This window comes from Aythya fuligula, chromosome 1 (genome assembly GCF_009819795.1).
Source record: "Aythya fuligula isolate bAytFul2 chromosome 1, bAytFul2.pri, whole genome shotgun sequence".
NCBI classification, from domain to species: domain Eukaryota; kingdom Metazoa; phylum Chordata; class Aves; order Anseriformes; family Anatidae; genus Aythya; species Aythya fuligula.
In genome coordinates this window covers 34,093,431-34,110,781 of record NC_045559.1, presented here as the reverse complement: position 1 = coordinate 34,110,781, position 17,351 = coordinate 34,093,431, and the positions used below count along the sequence as shown (strand labels likewise).

Below are 17,351 nucleotides of genomic sequence, written 5' to 3'. Positions count from 1 at the left end.
TACATGGGATCTCAGTATCTGCGTTCTCAATGGGCAAAAGTCAATGGGCAGAAATGGGCTTTTGGGATGTATCTCACTGACCTTTTTAGGTGTCTAAGCTACAATAAAAGTATTTGTTGCCTAAAAGTGCCCATATGTTGCTATTATATAAAGTGAGTTTAGGTAACTAGCTCAATTATAGATATCTATGCTGATGAACTCAGCATTTGATCAGATGAAACCAGGCCTACATGCTCATAATACATTTTCTTGGTATTGCAGGAGACTGAAATAATAACTCATTTGCTTATTTGAGTCAAATACTTTTAAATGTTAAGTTTTGGGGAGTAGGAGGTGATTTTTCTTGTTTATTCAACTCATAATAAAATAAGAAATTGAAAAGTATGTGTTCTGGATTCTAAAAATAGTTCTTATAATCTTCCTTCAAATAGATCCACAGATAGACAGCATGGTGTTGAAAACTGAAATTTTGCTATCTTTTCTTCATTGCTCAGAAAAAAAGAAAAAAAAAGTTCATTTTGGCTGAGTAATGAGTCTCTGAACATCATGTTCTGCAATACTCATATTTTGTGCACAATTTTATTTTGCTGCGTTTATAAAATGTGCAACTCAGAAATGCTGCATTACTAATGTTTTTGTGGCTATCATGGCTACATAGAAGAAAATATATGGAAAGGGAATATGAAAATACACTACCTCATGCTTTATGTACATACCATAGTCAACTAATACTATCCTTTTTGAAAGTAAATCTTCAGGACAAGTCTTATATAGCAAAAGCAAATATCTAGCTGTCTTTAGTCCAAAAAAAAAAAAAAAAAGTGACAAATTTCATATGTGCCATATTAATTCACAATTTACTCAACTAAGTCATCACATAAACCATCCAAAGAAACACCAATTAAAACTTAAAAAAAAATGTACGATGTTTTACAGAACAACATAGAGGACAGCTTACCTTATGTAAAGACTGGACAATTTCCCAGAGCTGCAAAATTGGAGAGGCAGCATTTTCAGAGCCAATTTTGACTGCACTGATTAAATTGCTAATAAGGCATTAATTTGCATAAGGTACAAATACTTTGTCTCATATTTTTTGTGGGATTTTGTGAGACTGCACTTTGTAAAAGCTGAATATGTATCATTCTGAAAGTCTACAAAATGTGTAGTACTAAATACAATTTCTTGTGAATGTTGGAGTAGAAGCAACAGAATATATTTTATTCAAGGCAACAAAACAGCAAAGGATGTTCCTGTTGATATAGATATTGGATATTCATGAGAGAGAGTTCACTACTGAACAGAAAAACAGTAACTGTTTGCTAGATAAAGTGGCAAACTTTTTGAATGAGGCCAAGAATTTCCTAGTAAATCAACTTGCAGGGGAAAAAATAAAATAAAATAAAATAAATATTCAGTTAAAGTCATTCTCTGTGAATTACTTTAAAAGTGTTATCATTCAGGCCTGAAGTTTTGTTGACTTAGGTAACTGCAGATACACAAGAGCTTGAGTAATAAGGCATGCCTTAAGGCATGATAGTACTTAATAAAAACAAGTTTGAGTGTGTTAGGTATGAAGAAAATGCAAATCTGAAAGTTACGTTGCATGTTATGTTGCCTAACACTGTGTGAACTCATAGCCTTTTGGTCTGGTTCTTGTTCGATTCTCCTGCAGGCACTTGTTTTCAGTGGTTAGCATTAAGAGATAGCAAGAAGTGAATGGAGAAGACCGTAAGGAACCATGAAGAGACAACAGCAGGACAAGGCAGAGCTGCTGTACCTGGGCAGTGAAAAGAAAAAAAAGGGTTTTCATCTGCCTCCAAGGTGAGGAATGGGGAAGAGGTAGTGGTAATAATTCTCCCTCTTGCACACCACCCTTCAGAATTAGCCAAACACACCGGTGGATTGGTTACAAGCTGCAGCACACCGTGTACACAAGTGTACTTTTGTGCACAAGTTGCAAAAGCTCAGGCTGAAGAGAAATATCAGTAGCTTCCTTCTCACTACCTCTAATCTGGCATTCACTGCAATGGCACTGCTGCGAAAACACATGCTCCCTACCAGTCTGCCAGCCCTCCACAGCAGCCACCGCTGCGTCTGCCTGCCCCACAGGAGCACATGCTGCCAGCCTGCTGTCCACTCTGCCTCCCTAATCCACCAGCCTCCAAGGCTGGTGGGTTCACCCCTCTTACTGTTACAGCTCTAGTAATTCAAGCACACATTCAAGCCAGCATACAAAGTCCAAATGAAGAAAAACTCCACAACTGACTTCAGGCTTGTTCACCACAAGAGTGTTGTTTAATGTTTCCCCTAATCTTCTGACCACCTTATATTACCTATATGAATGTATACACAATCAGACACAAGATAAAAGAATGCACTACCTCCAAAATTATTTTTAAGGCTACAGATGGCTGTAATGCTATAAGGGCAGAGCTAACAGCTGTTCTTATCTCAGTAACCCCTTAATGCATTAAATAAAGCAGTATAATCATAGCCACTAACTTTCTTACATTTTGTGGTTGTTGTTTCTTTGTTTTGTTTTAAATAGCTCATGAAGGACATGGGTGAACAAATCATTAATATTTTTGCCATTCTTCTGTTTTACTCAGGTCACTTCAAATTCTGGTATTGAATCCCTCCATTTATCTTTCATGGATTATGGTGTTTGCAGGCAGTGTATTTTTTTTAGAGTAGAAAAATATCTTTTTGTAGTCAGATCAGATAATGTATTAAGCCTAATTCTGTAGAACCGAGTGTGTGTACATGAGGATTAGTGAGTTATAGAAAAGGTGTTCTTCAGAGGAGACTGTATGCTGTGAAGGCATTACAAAATATAAGGTAAAAGGCAAATGAGCTTGAATAGAATTATATCACTGTCTTTTCTGGCAACTTAATTTTTAATGGTATTAGTCTTGTGAAAGGCTCCTGTAACTCTTAGTTTTAACTTGACAAATATTTATAGTTGCATAATTATGTTAAGGAAAAACATTTGTATCCAGCCTGTAAAAAAATACACATGGTCTACAGCTTTTAGGTTTATAATTTACATACATAAATCTTTAAATATGTGTTATATTTGTTGGAGGTTCACTCAGTTTTCATCCAAATGATGAAAAACAAGTAAGCAGTAAGTGTAGGTGTACATTATAGTGGGAATGTGATAGTTGTATGCATTACTTCACATAAGCATAGTGACAAAAGTATTCGGCAATTGATGAAATAATTTTATTTAAAGAAGGAGATATACCGCTTACTGATTAAAGTATAATTTATTTCTGCTTTGCCTAGAGGGGCAGCTGTGCTGGCAGAAGCCCTCAGCCTTGAGGGAGAGACTCTTGGCTGTAGTATCTACCAGGGTAAAGCAGGTTTATTTTTATGGGCAGAAATCCACACAAGTCCTGCCAACAGAGTCTCCTCAAGAGAGATACAAATTTTACGCAACTCCCAGCTGGCCTGAATACTGCCACAGCAGCACCTTTCCCTCACAGCTCACTTTTCTTTTTTCTTTCTCTCTGAACTAATCAGCTTCTTTCAAGCCACCCTGAGTATTTGAGAGAAATATAACAGCTTTAACAGCCACAGACAAAAGATTCAGATTGTACAATTTTGTTATAGCTCTACAGCAGCTATTTTGTGCATGTACGTGTTTTTTAAAGATTGTAAACTTAGCAAAAACAGCCTCTCAAAAGTCAACCTATGGTCCACAAAAGAACTGCTCAATCTGATCTAATATTTATTCTGCTGTATTTTAGGGTTTAAATTAAAGCCAGTTCTCTGACAGTACAGGATGTCCTTTCCCTTTGAGGCACAGAGGTTTTTTAGGTATCTTGGGCTACAATGCCTTCCCTTAAGAGCAGGGCAGCAAACGAGTTGATGCATTGCTGGACTGCCTGAGAATAAAATCCCAGCAGCCTGATGTAATATATCACATAGCTTTCCTTCCTTTCTCTGCTTTCAAAACCTTGCATCTTTTCACTGCTGTCACCAGTATTCTTATTCCTGCGCAAAGAATCACTGCAACAATATCCAGACAAGAAATTGCCATTTCTCTGAAAAAAAAAATAAAAAATAAAAAAAAATCTTACATAAACTCTTCTCTTTTTTGGACAAACAATAGTTTCTCTTGGTTCCCTTTTGCAGCAGAAAGTAGGCAGCCCATATCTCCCCCGCAGGCCCCAGGTAAACTTGTCTACCAAGTGAAGAAATAAACAGGGATTCCCTCAGGCAAGGTCAGTGGGACAGATGAAATTGACCGTGGGAGCATGAGTTCAACCAAATACAAAAGATTCCACACTGTGTGGGGTTTGGATAAATAACTCAGGTCTAAGTCTTTTAGGAACACAAACGCAAACTGTTCCCTTCTTGATTGGGGTAACAAAAAAAGAACACACAAAATTAATGAACTTAGCAGGGACTGACCAAACAGTTCAACCTCAGAGCAGTGAGAATAGCCATGAAGTAAGTCTTAGCCACTTGGCACTGGAAAACAGAACCTGCTCTGCTTTTCTGGATCAATAAAAATTTCCGTTACTTCCGTTTCCTTCATTCTTTAGGGGTCTAAATTTACTATTAAGTAATTTCTAAAGGGTCAGTTCTGACAGTTCACGGGGTAAGACAAAGCAATGGCAGTAAAACATCTTCTCCAAGTATTCAATTCTTTCATGTTCTTACTAGGTGTAGAATCTACATCTCCTTACTCTCCAGTACTGACAACATGCAGAGCAAGTTCCCCTCCTTCACCCCTATGCCTTCTTTCACACTGTTCTCCTTGAAAGAAATAGTCTTCCTTTTCTATTTATCAATATCTATTAGTCCTTCTATGAACCTGGTCATAGAAATGTTCCAAACATCCTCTGCTTATAGAACTGTATTTGCTTCTCAACGTACTTTCAAACTAGGCTGTTCAGACTACAGTTGTAACTTCTGATTTCATTCTGTAAGTGTTAGGTAGATGAGAGGATTGGCTTGAAAGTAGGATTTAAGCTCCAGTTATTAAGAGATAACAACCTCCTTATCCAGGACCCAATACCACTGAAATTAAAGAACCCAATTTAGGTGCCTAATTTAGGTTTGATTTGATGAGACTATTTTTCTGCATATATATATAAAAAAAAAGTATTTATACAACTGGGATAAAGCTGGTAAATGGTGAAAAAAAAAAAAAGTGTAACTACCTTATTTGGGTCAAAAACATATTCTCTGTCCTCAATAAAAAGTATAATTCAATATTCTGAAAGAACCCTATTCTATTAGACTGGCAATTTGAGTATAATAATTTTAAAATAAGCTTGTACGTGTTAACTACAATATTTCTGCTAATTTTTCAGGAAATAGGTACAAGGAAAAGAAAAAGAAAAAAAATGGCCTTGTATATTCATGAGTGAGTGAGAACAGGATTTAAATTTTAGATATACAGCTTTTAAGCAATACTTAAATACATCCAGAAGTGCAAGCTGATTACCTAGTTAAGCAAGAATGTCTAGTTTCATTAACAGCTGTTAATGTTGTCAGAAGAACTTATTTTAATTATGGAAATGACAGGTTTTTATATCCGATTACATTATAAATACAATATAACTAGGTTTTTCAGATTGCATAAAACAATCAACTTTATTATTAAACAGAATATTGGAAGTAATTTCTTCATTTTTTAATCACAAAAATAATTCTGAGTTGGAAACCCTCAACAGGATCAACACTCCCTTATGCATTTGGGCAGTATAGGACATGGCAATGTACCCATGATCTATCTTCATTTCACATGTTGGAGCACTTTTTTCATGGCACTGAGGGAGAACCACCTGTGCATGTGAACATGAACCTTGAAAACAAGCACTGCAGAATGAGTTCACAGGCTGCATGCTGGTACCTGGCTTCACAGTGCTGTACAAGCAATAAGTAGAGAATAATGCCTGTTTCACCCACCCACCACTAAAGCACCTGAAACAAATCCATACTGCAGAGTCCACATCTCCCACTCATGAGGTCACCAGCTATTATTACTCAAGGAAATCTTAAAGATCCAACCTTTAATCATTTTTACAGTGTTAAGTGTAATGTTTTTGAATGTATATTTTTGTAAAGTAGTTCTGGAATCCAAGATATTCTCAACAACAAGGCTTAACAATGACCATAAAACTCAACACTTTTTATTTTCAATATTTTAGTATTACTGTTTGTGAATTGTATTGTTTGATTGTTAACTCTTCTCATATTGTATTTGGTATTCAATCTTTTATTAGCATCCTGTTTGACAGATATACTGGTATACAAGACAACACAGCCAAGACTGTGTGCCCATTGTGAACAGATAACACAACAGTTCATCAAAAACAAAGACCTTGCTGGCTATGGCCTACAATTACCATACAAATGTAATAAAAGCAAAGGCCAACATTCTTTCCAAATAAATAAATACATAAACAAATATCTGAAGACAAATAAATACAACTCAGAAAATATGACCCGTTATTCTACTTCTTCTAGCTTGAAGAATATTTGCCTCTGTGAAACTCCTCAAAGTAATATTTTCTCAGGTTAACATCTCTTGTCCTTCTACTCTATTTTCATCTCTTATGCTTGTCATCCTTCTCAGGCTACATGTTTTCCTTTATCCTCACCATAAGGAGGCAGAATATGAAAGGCAGAATTAAAAAAAAAAATGGTAAAAATGTAAACACTTGTAAGTCTAAAGATAGCGTGAAAAATACATAAATACTTGTTACTATGGAAGAGCATCAACTATGCCATATAAAAGCTGTCTTACAAGTGAGCATGTTTGTGACAGTTTCCAGTTTTGAACACAGAATGCTTGTAAGATGAGCAGAGTAGAATAGTAACTTCACTTTTTACCTTGGAGTAATATTATCATATATAATATATAATATATATTATTATAAAGGAGGAGAAGGAAAATGCTCTTACAGAAAGAAAGAGGACAAAGAAAGACACAGGACACATCAAAGGACAAAGAGGATGGATACATTAAATTATTTGTCTGGAAACAGAGAAATCATTTTTCCTTCTCCAAGTGATACAGGAGCCAACAAGGAGATACAAGAGGTATTATGCTGAATCTCATTGGGAGATTCGACTTTGGGAGAGCAGACTTTGCCCTCCTAAGGGATCCGCTTAGTAGAGTATCATGGGACAAAGCCCTGGATTGAAGAGATGCCCAAGAAAGATGGTTGATATTCAAGGATCACCTCCACCAAGCTCAGGAGTGATGCATTCTAACCAAGAGGAAGTCAGGCAAAAATGCCATGAGGCCTGCAAGAATGAACAAGGAGCTTGTGACCAAATTCAAACAGAAAAAGGAGGCCTACAGAAGCAAGGTGGACAGATAGCCTGGGAGGGATACAGAGACATTGTCCAAGCAGCCAAGGAACATCACAGAAAAGCCAAACCTCTATTAGAATTAAATTTGGCCAGGGATATCAAGGGCTACAAGAAAGGCTTCTGTAGATACATCAGTGATGTATGATATATGATGTATGCAGTCTTCACTGTCAAGAGCTCAAGCCATGCAGCCTGGTCCCGAGAAGGCAAAGGCAAGGACTGAAAAAATGATAAGAGGGACACTACAGGCCCACTGAAGAAGATTGGGTTCAAGACCAGCTAAGGAACCTAAAGATGCACAAGTCAATGGGTTACATCCAGGGGTGGATGTATCCACAATGGGATACGTCCAAGAGATACATCCAAGGATCATGAGGGAACTGGGGGATGACATTACTAAGCCACTGTCAATCATATTTGAGAAGTTACAGCAGTCCAGTGAAGTTCCTACTGGCTGAAGAGGGAAAACATAACTCTCATTTTTAAAAAAGGAAAAACTTAAGACCCAGGGAACTACAGGCCAGTCAGTCTCACCTCTGTACCTGGCAAGATCAGGGAGCAGATCCTCCTGAAAACTATGCTAAGGCACACAGAAAACAAGGAGGTGACTGGTGGCTGCCAACATGGCTTCACCAAAGGCAGTCAATACCCTCAGTCATGCCTGACAAATCTGTTGGCCTTCTACGACAGGTTTACAGCATTGGTGGATAGGGGAAGAGCAACTGACATCATCTATCTGGACTTCTGCAAAGCATTTAACACTGTCCCCCATGATATCCATGTCTCTAAACTGGAGACATTGATTTGACAGATGGACCACTCAATGGGGAAGGAATTAGCTGGATGGTTGCACTCAAAGAGCTGCAGTCAACCGCTCAATATGCAGGTGAAGATCGGTAATGGGCAGTGTTCCTAAGGGTCAGCACTGGGACCAGCGTTGTTTAACTTCTTTGTCGGTGACAGGGACAGCGGGGTTGGGTTTGCTGATGACACCAAACTGTGTGGTGTGGTCAACACACTGGATGTAAGGGATGCCATCTAGAGGGACCTGGACAGGCTTCAGCAGTGGGCCTGTGCGAACCTCAGGAAGTTGAACAAGTGCAAGGTCCTGCACATGGGCTGGGGCAATCCCAAGCACAAATACAGGCTGGGTAGAGAATGGATTGAGAGCAGCCCTGAGAAGGACCTGGGGGTGTCGGTTGATGAGAAACATAACACAAGCCAGCAACTGCAACCCAGAAAGCCAACTGTATCCTTGGCTGCCTCAAAAGAAATGTGGCCAGCTTGTCGAGGGAGGCAATTCTCCCCCTCTGCTCTGCTCTTGTGAGACCTCACCTGGGGTGCTGTGTTCAGCTCTGGGACCCGCAGCACAAGAAAGACATGGAAGTATTAGAACAAATTCAGAGGAGGGCCATGAAGCTGATCAAGGGGCTGGAGCACCTCTCCTATGAAGACAGGCTGAGGGAGTTCGGGTTGTTCAGCAGGGAGAAGAGAAGGCCCCAGGGAAACCTTACAGGAGCCTTTCAATACCTAAAGGGAGCCTACAAGAAAACTGGGGAGTGACTCTTTGCCAGGGAGTATAATGCTAGGATAAGGAGTAATGGCTTTAAACTAAATGAGGGTAGATTTAGATTAGATTTTAGGAAGAAATTTTTCACTCAAGAGGGTGTTGAGGCACTGGAACAGGTTGCTCAGCCAAGTTGTGGATGCCCCATTCCTGGAACTGTTGAAGGTCAGATTTTATGGGGCTTTCAGCAACCTGGTCTGGTGGGAGGTGTCTCTGTCCATGGAAGGAAGGCTAGAACTAGGTGTTTTTTTAAGGTCCCTTCCAATTCTATGATTCTATGATTTTGTCAATAATTAAAATAAATATTTTTAATTTAAAAATATAAGGCAAGTCAAAGCAAGTGATCCAAAAGGCTAAGTCTTCAGAAGAAATCAGAAGAGTATCTTAACCCTTACTGTGTGCAAACCAAGAGTAACACAGTGCAATAGTACCAAGGAATGCAGATCAAGATTTAGAACTAGTCACAGAAACAGAGGAATTGCCAATTTAGCAGTACTGTTGAATTGTTTGAGTGCATCTCCAAACATAAGTTACAGAAAATACCACAGTGTGTTTAAGTGTCAGTTTTAAGTGCCCTTCCTTGATTTTTCAGCCTCATGTCATTTTGGCCCTTACATTCATCAGCTTTGCTTATAAACCTCTTCTACTACTCTAATATAGCTAAAACTGAAACAGGCCATGTATGGCACTCATAATAATATAGTATTGTGTATGAATGAGAAAATAAGCTAAATTGAAATAATACTCTCCTATCCAGCATAACCATATCAAAACATCTCTTTTTGGATAACTGTATCAGAAAAACATGAGAACAAAAGCCCATACGCCTCTAGCCAACATAATTATATCTGCACAAGAATAAGAGAAAAGGTTCTCTTTTCCCATTATTCTTCAGCAATACAATGCATGCTTCATGCTTTATACATACAGGCTATTATGGCATATTCTTTTCTATGTATTTTCCTGAAATATACAACCTAGAGGTCACAAAATATACAAGCTTTTGTCACTCCTTCCTAAAACCTGGTGTTGTGACTTCTAATCATGGGCTACCGAGTCCCCTTTTATAGTGCTGATGAGAGGAAGAGAAAGAGGATGCCTAATGGAAGACAGCCAGTTAGGACCTCTGTGTGATACAGTGAACAATCCCAAAAAATTCCTCAGTGCAGAAAGGAAGGCCTTAGTTTAATAGTATGTACAAATTACTACAAAGATGTATATCTTAAAAAAGTGTTTGGTAATGGGTTGATATGCTCATTGCCTTCTTCAGACTCCAGCACCAATTTCCTCCTACAGTCCATTCTGTTCTCTCCACCTGCTCTCAGACGCAATCTCTTTGCTCAGCCAGGTTGAGTCTCTGTCTCAGGCATATTTTTTTTCTGAACTTTAAATCAGTCATCGGTTCCAGGCTACAGTTTATGTCTCCTTGGTCTCCATTTCTAACATCAGCAGGAGGCATTGTTAGATGCTGAAAACATGGGGTCTAGTATCAAGCTTCAGACCCAAATCCAGCCCAGGCATAGCACTCAAAAGCAGCTGACTTCTAGAAGAGACTCTAGTAAGTAAATTCTAGTGGAGAACTTACCCACCAATAGGAGAATCATCAAATAATTTAGCAGATACAATTCCAATTGTTAAGAAATCAGACAACTACATTCCCATGGAGAGCTTATCTGCATCAAGTTGTTTTTTTTTTCCCTTCTGTTTGAAACTTGTCCTGAGGGCCACATTAAGAATGCAAACTATAGGAGCCCAATTTAGTAACTGCAACTCCTATGGCATTTTAATTCAACAGTGTTGCAAAACATTAAATGTCCTTCATGTTAAGGCTTTCAATTTCTGTCTCCCAATGTGGTCAGCAGAGAAAAGCAGCAGTATCTAAGAACCCAAGCTGTTAGAACCGGTAGTTCTAACATAGTCCTATGTCACTTCAAAAATTCTAACCCTCACTGCCAAATATTTATACAATTATCCGAGAAAATAGAAAAAAAAGGTCACAAAATACTTCATTTCTAGTGTTAAAAAGTTCTAACATATTTTTTTTTTATCTCCAATACCAATCAAATAAGTTATAAGAGAATCCAGTTTTGTTTAAAGAAATAAAATATGCATGTTGCATGTGTGTTTTTTTCACTGTAACGTACACATTTGTTTTCAATATTTTTTTTAATTTGGAAAACAAGCACTGAGAAGTATAAGCCTGAAAGTTCACAGTATGATGTTGAAACAATTTGAGATTTCATCCTTTATTTTCTCCTTTTTGCTTGTTCCATAGACTTCAAGAATATCTAAATGATTGGTAGCTTCTTATACTGGGAAGCATGTTGTTAAGCATAAATGTGAAAATGTAAATTAAAAATATATTTCTTTGAAAATAAAATCACTTCTATGCTTAGGGATTACGTAGTGCTGTTTTGTGACTCTTTTTACCAATTTCTGTTGCGTGGACCACACGCATGAGGCAACATACATCATCATACTATCATTATCACCATCATAGTGACAGCAAATGGAAAAAGTTCTTTGATGCCAAATACACTTTGAACACAATTACAACTCTGTCTAATACTTGTTATCCCTGTGTGTCAAAACCAGGAATGCTGCCAACAGTCTGCTACCACTGAGGCCATATGATGGGAGGGACATGCACATGCCTGAAGGAACAGCAGGAGTCTGCAAGCAGGTGTGGAAAGCTACTCTAAAGGATCAGAACACTTTAAAAATATAGAGAAAGATAAGAGAAACCATGAGTACAGGAGATGTTCTGAGCTGTCTTCTGCATAGCATGTGCTTTCTGAATGTTCTCAGATTGATCATCACCTTGATCATCACCTACAGCTGAGTCCTCCGTAAGAAAACCTGAAAGAGAGCTAAAAGTGAAATAAATACTGTCAAAACAACTGGAAAGTGCTCTTTTGAGGGGTATTGAGAATGGAGGAAAGTAAGCACCATTTAAATAACCCTGCATGTGTTTGGGCAACTCAAGTCTGCAGAGGTTTATACTTCAACTGTTAAAATCACACACTGTCATTATCTCTCATGGCAACCATATGAACGGAATGTCACATCCACCTACTCTGAAATATTCCTGTTCGTGTAATGTTTGGGCTTTCTACAGTTTGTCAATAGTTGGCTTGCAGTACAAGTTTCCTGCTGTATAAAGTTATTTGAGAATTCTGTAAGTTTTCCACCATTATTCAGAACACCACTTTCTTGATGGGTAGAACTGAAATACATTCAGTACTTCACATTGAATAACTATGACACCAAGTTAAAACAAAACACATCAGCAGCTAAACCTAAATATATATATAAATAATAATTTCAGGATTAAGTTTATTCTCTAGTGCTTAAGTGCTTAATTAATTAATTAAGATTAATTCAATTTTCTTAAGATCTTATGTCTTACAGCCACCAATGGGAAGAATATACCATGAAGTGTCAAGATAAGGTCCCATTCTTTTCCAACAGTTTTCCTCTTTCTTTTGGGGGAACTTTTTTAATTGCCCTAGTTATGTCAATATCCTTTGGGAAATGGTTATTCACTTTTTTTTTTCTCCCCCAGCAAACACTCTTCATGCACATCCCTGATTACATATTACTGCAAGTGTCACAAGACAGGAAAGCATCATCTCCTGAAAATAAAAAATTATTAGGAAGTAACTGGTGACTTGACCTTGATGATAACAAATAAAGTAACTATTTAGCACTACTGTATAAACTAAAATCAAAAATATAATCAACAAAACGAGATCATGAATCACCGCCCCCCAGACATAAAAGTTATAAACTAAAATTCTTGAGACTGCAAGGGGAGAAAAAAAAAAGAAAGTGTTTGTCAGCCACCATGATTTGGTGAGCTAAAATTTTGTTCTTCAATAAAAGCTTAAGGTTGTTTTGATCACTTAACTTTATAACTTTAAGAACAACAGCTATAAAAAATATTGGAAGCACACAAGCACACAATAGATTGTAAAGCTAAGCAGTGTTCCCCAGTCAGTAAGTCCAACAGCCTGTACTCCTGAAGTCATGGATATTATCCCCTTACTCCTATAACCCCATTACTTTTGTTTAAATGTTCCAAGGTTCACAATAAAATTATGAAAGTTGGCACAATGGCTCACAAATACATACAAGCCAAGGAATGCAGGTTTGGACTAAGATGCACATGTGGAATGCAGCCTGCTTCTCACATTCACTTGATACATAAAACAGTTGGTCAGTGAGGTCCTGTTTTCCTATGTAACCTTTTCCTTGGTGTTGTGCAAACTTTAGGCCACATATGTATTACATGTACAGGAACAGAAACTAGTAACATTCCCTATCAGCGATTAATTGCAATGACCTAACCCTTTTTTTTTTTTTAATAAATATCAAAAGAAAATTACTTCTTCATAGACATACTGACCTTGAAACATTAAATTCATTTAATATCACAGGTAATTAGTATAACCAAATACTATTCTTCTTTTTCTTGATCTTCAAATAATAACATGGACAGCATTAACTCTAGCGAGTTTAAGGGATAGAGTTAATTCAGAATTGTATACAGATACTGTATTTGCTAAAGCGGGAATCTACTCAAGAAAAATTCAACTCTTCACAAGTATCTCCTGATGTTGCAATAGGAAAAAAATCAGGTGAGCTGTAGCCTCTTCCCTTAAACTGGAAAGGGCCCAATAATAACCAGAGTTACTGGAAGCAAAACCACCTGCATGTCATAAAAAGAAGACACGATAATTTACTTAAGAAACAACGAATACTGAAGAGGATATTTTAAAAAAAAAAAGTCTGCCCCAAAAGTTTCTATCTACTGTTCCTTCACCACTTTACATGTAAAACACCTCTTCAGATCAGTTGTATCAGCATGTAATCGAAAGTCTTCCTATCCATAAAATGTAGGAATTTAGTTTTCTGCAATCCACTAAGACCCACATCTCTATCATTTTGAAAAAATAGTGCTGAATTCATCAACCAAAATCACTCAGTGCAACCACAAGAAAAAAAAAGAAGAAAAAAAAAAAAAAAAAACACACAACCTCCAGCCCTCCAGCTACCACTCTCTGCCCTATCCAAAACAATTAGCTGCTTTGCTCTGAAGCCACTTACATTAAAGGACTGTGTTCCAAACTAAGTTAGCTCAGTGATTACAGATATGCGTAGTTCTATAATAACTTGCACAAATAATGAAAATATTGGAATATACTTTCTTCCTCTTTGTGGAAGGAGTATATATTCAGCACTCATTCTCACGTACAGTATTCAAAGTAGGCATGGAAGAAGAGAGGAGAGCACTGTCTTTTAAAATAAGAAGGGAATTGTTTATACTTTATTCGCAGATTTAAAATGTATACATAAAAGCATTCGCCAGTTTTATTGAACTACTTGTCGGTTTTCTGTTTCCTTTTGATATCAGTCTACCTCACTCTGTCTTGAAGACTAACTTTCTTATCATGATTCATCTCGACAGAGCTGAGGCAATATATTTTTGGCTTGATTGGTGTGCAGTTAAGTTTATGGCCCCATTCGTGCAATGGAAGCTGCAAGCACCTCTTTCATTACCATTTGATAAGTAACGTGAGACCCACAGGTGGATGTCACTATGGAAACAGGAGTGATTATTATAGAGACCAATGAAACAGGAATGGATGCTTCCGTGAGGCATCAGCATCCCTCAGAAGGCTGTTTTGGGGAAAAACAAGAATAATTTCAATAACATTTCTTCTTTACTGAAAGCTCAGACTGGTGCCTGAAAAAACTGCTCTCTCTAAATGTTATTTTACTTTGGTTTATTTTCTTGTGCACCTCTGACTTAAGAAGCAGCGGGGAATCCACATGAATGCTGCGGGCCTGCAGAACTGTGTGGCAGCCTGCCCTCCCAGGAGCACCGGGAGACACTCTGGTCTTCAAAGTGCAAACAGCACGGCTTCTTGGGCTGTTTTATGATTGTTTCTAGTGTCTTGTTGGGGCTACTTCAGCAACCACAAAGCCAGGGCACAGAAAACACTGTGAGCATGGAGAAATGCTCTTCTCTCGGGACAAGCCTACAACTGCCCCTGGCCACAGTCCCCTCTGTGCTACAGAGGCCAAGGAGAAATAAAGATGGAGAAGGGGCACCCTCCCTGCTCCGGCACGAGCCTCGCAGGCAGCTCGCCGCACGGCCCCCAGCCAAACCCAGCAGCCTTTGGGGATGTCACCACCAGCGCTACGCGGCTCGGAGCAGCCCGACCCGGGGCCATTGGGGGCCACCATCGGGGTCCGCCCGGAGCCCCCTGCCCAAGGTCACCCCGACCGCTGCGCTGTGACGTCACGGCCCCTCACTCACGGCGCTGATGACGCCACACGGGGCAGCCCCGCCGCCGGCACTTCGCTCCCCCCGCCCGCCCGCGCTGCCCCCGCGCCCGGCAGTGCCGGGGAGGGACGGGGCTGCGCTCCCCCACCCCGCAGCCGCGGCCTCGGCACCGCTGTCAGAGCCCGGAGCCCGCAGGGGCGTCTCTCTGGCAGCGGATGCTTCGGTACCGCGGGGTGGAAGGGGGGTGGGCAGCGCATCTGTCCGTCCTTCTGTCTGCCTGTCCATCCACCCGTCCCTGCGTGGGCGGCGGCTCGTGGGCGTGTGTGTGACTGACACTGCGGCGGGGCAGCCGCCCTCCCGCGAGGAACCAGGGGGCTGGGAGGGGGGACGACGACAACGCCGTCGCCCCCCGGCTGCGGCAGCCCCGTCTCCGTCCCCCGCAGCCCTCCCCGGCGGGGGCGACCTCAGCGGCCTCGCTGCTCCTCCTCCCTCCTGGCGGGTAGGTTACGTTACCTGCTCTCTAGCTCGGGCTGGATCTAATCCCGCGGCCGCCGGCTCCCTTTCGCGCTGCCGCGGGGGGGTGAGGGGTGAGCGGGGCTATTAATTTATTTATTCCCCCATGAGGCGTCCTCGGCAGCACAGCCGCGAGGAGGGAGGCCCGGGTGCTGCTGCTGCTGCTGCGGGGCCGACGGGGCGCCGCTATCCCGGGGGTGCCGCGGGGGAGCGGCCGAGGCGCTTCGGCACCGGCGCGGTGGGGCGGGGGCTGCCGAGGAGACGCCTCCCGGGCTGCCCAACCCGGCTCCGCGGGGCCGGCGGGGGCGCGGCGCCCAGCCCGGCGACACCGAGCCAGCGCCCGGCCCCCGCCCGATAGCATCACCCCCCCGCCACCTGCCCACGCCGGGTCGCGGAGCCTTGCCCCGCGACCTCGCCGGGGGTGGCGGCTGCGGCCGCGTGCCGCGCTGTGCACCTCGCTCCTGGCACGGCGAGTCGGGTCCGGCCCCCCCGCGGCCGGCACCACCCCGTCCTCCGCCCCTCCGGGGCGCGGAGGGCCGAGGAATTGGCGTTATGGGGCTGTTTGAGATCGCTAGCTGTTCCACGCGGAGGTTGCAGAAAGAAACACTCAGTTTGTACGTTAAAAAAAAAAAATAAATACATAAATACATCACAGCGAGCTTGTTGTCCAAAATATGGGAACTTCATCTCATCAAACAGGCCAGTCAACAATGAGTTCTTGATGAAAATCGTCATCTCTCCCTTCAATCCCCTTTTCTCGCCTTCCAAAAGTCAATCCCCTCTTCTTCCCCCCCCCCCCCAAAAAAAAAAAAAAAGTTACACAACTTTTTTGTGTATGTCACGAACATATTAATGAGAATGGCCACTAAATTCTCCTAAAATCCTATCCTTGAGGCTAAAAGGCTCATGGGGAAAACTGCAGAACATAACCACATAATTGCATAATTAAAGCCCTTACCGTAATGCCTACTCACACAGGTAGGGTTGCACTTTATGCAGAACATTTAAAGTAGTCTAAGAAGCATAGAGAGTAATTACAGTTGTTGAAGTGGTGTTGCAAAAGTAAATATGGTTATCAGGATTATTTATTTATATATATATAACTTTATTGCATGTACATTGTTTGGCATGAGCTTTATGAATAGGATCTTTATAGGCTTATCAGGAACTGAGGCTACATCTAGGAAGAAAGAAAGAGAACTGGGGTTGGGTATATTCCAGTTTGCTGAACAGCTGTTGAACAGGACAAGGACTTGATAGGCTTGTCTATTTTCCGGTAATAACATTTGAATCCCTTTGATATCATCAGCCAAAATGAACAAAGAAGTTTGGAAAATAATCTGCAAAGGAGCATGGCACCCCAGAAAAGGCTGCAGCATGAATGGCAATACCTATTACCCATCAGAGTCCAAGCACAGAGGACTGCCATCTTGAAGAACACAAGTTCATAAAAATCTGGTTTCTTTGGGTCCATTGCTTATTTACTTTATTTGCTTTTATGTGAGAAATGTGAGGAATTTTTCTATTTTAAAATAACGTTAAACCAGAAGACAGACTCAGAAAGCTCAGTAATGTAATATTTTATCTTTCCTTCTTTAAGATATTGTTCTTGTAATGCATCATCAGCTTCCACTGCCA

General features: G+C 40.6%; 1 protein-coding gene across 1 annotated transcript in view; it reads right to left on the bottom strand.

The window, feature by feature from the left end:
* Positions 1–15,934, bottom strand: part of SLC16A7 (solute carrier family 16 member 7) — an 80,728-nt gene extending 64,794 nt beyond the window's left edge. Inside the window, exon 1 of the transcript XR_004253005.1 lies at positions 15,714–15,934. The gene's annotated coding sequence lies outside the window, so the exon portion shown is untranslated. The remainder of the gene's footprint in view (positions 1–15,713) is intronic.
* Positions 15,935–17,351: the final 1,417 nt, after the last annotated feature.